A 5,195-nucleotide genomic window follows, 5' to 3' on the forward strand; every position below is an offset into this window, starting at 1 on the left:
TTGTCTTAGGTGCCATAATGAGAATAGTATCTACCTGGGGATGGGGACTGGGGGCATAGTGGATGTGAGGATCATGGGATGCTGGACACATGCAGAACTCCAGGGATCCTGATCTTGAAACCGGGCACAGGAGTGTTGTGGGGGAGGGTTCCTTCTGTCTATATCCTGTGCCTTCTCACCTTTCCCAGGCTATTCCCTCTGCCTGAAATGCCCTTCCCGGCCCCCTTTCCCAGGCTGACTTCTACTCATTATTTAGGTCCCAGTTCAATTGTCACCTCCACTGGAAAGCTCTTGCGGATCCTCCTCCACGTGCGGGCTCAGTTCCACCTCTGTGTCCCCAGCCTCGCCCTGCTCACCCTGGGCTGGGTCACTCCGAGCTCTGTGGGGCAGGGACCCTGCTCGTCTGGTCTGCACTGCAGCCCTGGTGTCCAGCCCGGGGCCTGGCGTGTGGCAGGTGCTAACAAACGGTTTGTTCAGTGCCGCTCCCTCCCTGAAGGATGGAACCAATGACTGGCATTCCCAGCATGCTGCCGGGGCCTGGGTGTCTGTGTCCTAAGTCTCGTGTTGAAAACCTAATGCCCAAGGTCATGGACTGGGAGGGGGTCTGCCCTCATGAATGGGTTAATGCTCTTATAGAAGAGGCTGCCAAGAGTTCCCTAGCCCCTTGGGCCATGTGAAGACGCGAGGAGAAGTCAGCTACCAGGAAGAGGGCCCTCCCTTGGCCACGTTGGCTCCCTGCTTTGAGACTTCCAGCCTCCAAAACTGTGAGAAATCAATTCCCGTTGTTTATAAGCCACCCAGTGTCTGGTATTCTGTTACAGCAGCCCAAACGGACTGAGCCACATGCCCACCTCCCCTGGCTCTCCAACCCTCATCCCTCTTTGCAGGGAACCAGGAAGCTGGCAGCTTGGGTGGCAGCAGCTAGATTTGAATCCCTCATGGCAAGAGCTGCCCGGATGTTAAGCCAGCTTCCCTGCTCGGGAGCTCACTTGCTTTCTCCGGATCGACCCGGTCAGGTGGATCCTGCTGGGGAGACTCCGGCTTTGAGCTGCCCACCTTTGACGCCTCCAGGAGCAGCAGAAAAGGCTGACGTGGGATCAGCCAGGCCTGGGATTGAATTCCAGTCCCACCACAGTCTAGCTGGGCATCCACAGGCAAATGCCTTCATCACCCTGCGCCATGGTTCTCAGGGAATGTTTGTTGATTGACTGACTGAGTGACTAAAAGAATGAATGAGTGAAGGAATGATTTAACGAATGAATGGCCAGCTCCAGGATGCTGATTGGAAGCTGGTGGGGGCTGGAGAGGAGGCTCCAAATCCACCCCAGGCCCTCTAGGCCTGCCTTCTGGCCTCCCGCAGGGCCTTCCATCTTTTGCCTCATGGGGGTGGGGGTAGAGCAGGGGCAGGGGCTGGACTCCCCAGCCTCTGTCCTGCCCCCAAATGCGCACAATCTTCGTGACACTGTTTAATTTTACAAGCCCCTCGGCTTTTATGAGGGTTATTTATAAAGCTCCCGTCTTTGATCCGCAGCATAAGAAAGCAAACTCCTGTGTCTGAAAATGTCACTGGGGATTAGGGGAGCCTTTGAAGTCTCCTCCCTGCTGGCCGCCCCTGCCCAGCTTCTCCTCCAAAGGGCCTCCAAACCTGGCCAGGCCCTGGGGGCCCTCCTTTGAGGTGGAAGCGGCCCGGGTCCAGATGAGTGACAGGTAGGGGTCCCCTCCCCCTGGGGCATCCTCCCAGCTGGGCGCTCTTCCCAGTTCCAGGCAGGACTGGGCCTCCCTGCTCTCCAGATGTTGGCAACATCTGTCTCTCATGCTTATGGACAGCCAGAGGCTGCTCTCTCATGTCCCTGAGCCCAGCAGTAGGGACTGCAGGGGGTTTAAAAAATGGATTTTTATTCCTGGCTTCTTGGGAGGGAGGGGGCAGGGGATGCGAACAGGCAGACAGGAGAGAAAGGACAGCTCATACTGAGGCACCCCCTTCCTCCTAGCCCTGGGGTCCACCTTCCGCCCTACCTGGTAGGGAGGGACCCCTCCTTTGTTTCTTCCCTTCTCTTCAGTCACGTGACAGCTGGAGGGGTTCAGGCTAGCTCCCCGCGTGGCGAAGAGAGGGACCGAGGAGACAGAGCCGAGAAGCCAGGATGTTTCCTGCTCCACCTGGTTCCCCCTGCAGCGGAGGCCAGAGGGATGAACAGGACTGCCTGGCCCGGCTCCGTTCACACACTCACAGTGGCCTCAGTGCCTCTAGGATGTCTCCCCGCTCGCTCTCTCTGGATCTTGCAGGACCTCCGAGCGTCTCCAGAGCCAACAGCAGGTGGGGGGTGAGATCCCAGCTTGCCGCTCTCTGAGCTGTGTGATCTTGGGCAAGCCCTTGCCCTCTCTGACCTGCTGTTCTCCTGTTTCCAAAACAAGACCCTCACTCCACGCAAGGTCATGTGGGATTAAAGGAAGTCGTTCCCAGGGGCGTGTGGGATGCTTGGAGCCCTCGAAGGAGCCAGTGGTCCCTCCTGCCTTCTTCTCCGGATCCTGCTTCCTATCTCAGGCCTGAGGCGCAGAGGAGGCAAAGCCGGGGCCCCAGGGAGAGAGGCCTCAGCCAGGCCCCTGCCTGCTCCCCTGCCCAGCTTTCTCCCAGACCCAAGGCCTGGCCTCAGCCGGTGGAGGACGAGGCCGCCATGACCGCCCACAGTGCTGGCCACCACCTCTCCCTACACCTTCTGAAGGTCACCGAGGAGGGATGTGGTTCCTCCCTTCATGGGGCTTCAGGGGGACAGGCAAGAAGGTAGCAGTGGGTGGGTGCAGGGCAGGGGGCTGTGTGGGGGTGGGTGGAGGCGGGGCCGTGTGAGCAGAAAGGTGAACAGACATGCGCGAACTGGTGAACGAATAAACAACCCGCGGTCCACTTGTACCAGCGAGGACTGCTGGCGACAGAAAGGAACGGACCCCTGACACAAGCGACAACGTGAGTGAATCTCCAAAAAATTATATATTTGCACCTGCTGTGCCATCTGCCTGCAGCTTCCTCCCTCCCCGCCCCTTTACCATCCCGTTTACCTGGCTCAACGCCCCCTCATCCTTCAGAGCCCGATTCAAAAGACTGCACACCGCACGATTTCACGTGCGTGAAATTCTAGAAAAGGCAAAACTGTCGTCGTGCCCCACATAACAAGGTTATAAATTAAAAAGTAGACAAGTGGGGCTCTCTCCTGCCTTCGTGTCTCCTCCCTAGAAGCAATAATGCATGCGTCCAGTCATTCCTTCATTCACTCCCTCCCTTATTCACTCAGCAAATGTTTATTAATGACGTGCCCTGCACCCTGGAGCTCCTTTTAGCAATTGTGTGTGTGCGTGACTTTCCAGAAACATTTTCTGGGTATACTTTGCTTTTAGGAGAATGTGAACACACTACTATTTTGCATTTTTTCCCACCCAACTGCCAGCCTCGGGAGAGTTCCACGGAACATATTTACATCTCCCTCGTGCTGTTTAAAGGCTGTGCAGGAGTCCGCTGAGAGGATGGACCAAATTTATTGAACCCGTCTGCTCGTGACAGGTATTTCGGTAGGTTCCGTGTTTCATTTTTTTGTCGTACATTGCGCTGCCATGAGCATCCGTGTGCACACAGGTGGGCTTATTCACAGGGTAAATTCTTGTGGGTCGAAGGATCTTTATATTTCAAAACTTGATCAAATTCAAAATTTAAATCTCTCAAGTCAGCCCTCTGCTTGACATTTAGATGTGTTTCCACCCCTCTCAGAAAATGGACCTGACAGGCCACATGGTCCTGCCCTATCAATTCTTCTGGCTCCGTCTCTCTCTGTGCTCCGGCCACACTGACCTACCTCTTCTACCACAGAGCCTTTGCACCTGCTATGCCATCCACCTGCAAAGCTTCCTCCCTTCTCTTGTCCTCTTCACTTGGTAACCTCCCCCTTTGCTCTTCAGAGTTCATCCTCCAGGAAGCACTGCTTCCTCCAGGAAGCCTTCCCTGATTGCTCTGGTGGAGCATGTCTCTGTCACAGCCTTCAGAGGCCCTGCTCCTGACTCTGTTGCTTTCCTTCAGAGCGCTGATCTCCATTTATAAAGAAATGTGTCTTTCTGGGATCTTGTGAACGATGCCTGTCTCCTCACTAGACGGTGACCACCCCAGGGCAGAGAGGGGGTCTCGGGTTGGACCCTGGGACAAGGACTGGTGTGCAAGTGATTGTTGAAGGAAGTGATCCCGAGGGAGGTGAGTAAGGGAGTGGAGGAAGCAGGACAGAGAAGGAGAGGAAGCCATGCAGGGCGCAATTTCGGGGACAGCCTCATGGAAGGGGGCCTCAGCCTGATCCCACACAGGAGCTCAGGAGCGTGAATTACACCACGGAGTTCTCCTGCCCCGAGGTGAGGGGGCTGGACTTCCACCTTCACCTGCGGCGTTGACTCAGGACCGCCCCAGTAGGGGCCGAGGAGGGCTCTGGGCACATGCCAGCAAGGGGCTCCAGGAGCCAGAGGTCAGTTCTTTGAAGGAGTCACAGCTGAAGGCAGATGGAGGAGAAGCGCACAGAAGCTGGCGGGGGGCACGTGGAAACGGTTGGGAGATGGGAGCGGAGCATTGATTGTACCCACTGCACTTGAGGTCTCTTTTCTTCACTACCCTATTTTTTTTTTTTTTTTGAGGAAGATTAGCCCTGAGCTAACTGCTGCCAATCCTCCTCTTTTCGCTGAGGAAGACTGGCCCTGAGCTAACATCCCTGCCCATCTTCCTCTACTTTATATATGGGACGCCTACCGCAGCATGGCGTGCCAAGCAGTGCCATGTCTGCACCCGGGATCCGAACCGACCAACCCCAGGCCGCTGGCATGGAACGTGCACACTTTAAGCGCTGCGCCACCAGGCCGGCCCCTCTTCACTATCCCAAGTGTCCAGCATAGAGTTTGGCACAGAACACACACTCAGGAGGGACCTGGGGAGCAAGCGAATGAACACCTCTGCGAACGTGAGTGTAGGAAGGGCGTCAGCAGAAGGACCGGCATCAGCAAAGGCTCAGAAGTGGGACTAGGCAGCTGTGCTCGTACCAATCCAGTGCGAGCCAGCTGCCAATTTTCAGGAATTTTGATGAGCTCGTGTGACACTCACATTCTGACACCAGCTGGTACTGCCATTCAATCTAGTTCTGATACTTAACCACCTGGAGTTAGCCTCAGACTCCAAAGGT

General features: G+C 56.0%; 1 long non-coding RNA gene across 1 annotated transcript; it reads left to right on the top strand.

Annotated features, from left to right (window-relative positions):
• On the top strand, positions 1 to 4,755 carry LOC124226774 (uncharacterized). Its single transcript, XR_006885357.1, has 3 exons — positions 1 to 1,707; positions 2,061 to 2,959; positions 3,438 to 4,755. It is a non-coding gene; the product is annotated as an uncharacterized LOC124226774 (long non-coding RNA).
• The last annotated feature ends 440 nt before the right edge of the window (positions 4,756 to 5,195 follow it).

Source organism: Equus quagga, chromosome 15 (assembly GCF_021613505.1).
Source record: "Equus quagga isolate Etosha38 chromosome 15, UCLA_HA_Equagga_1.0, whole genome shotgun sequence".
Lineage (NCBI taxonomy): Eukaryota > Metazoa > Chordata > Mammalia > Perissodactyla > Equidae > Equus > Equus quagga.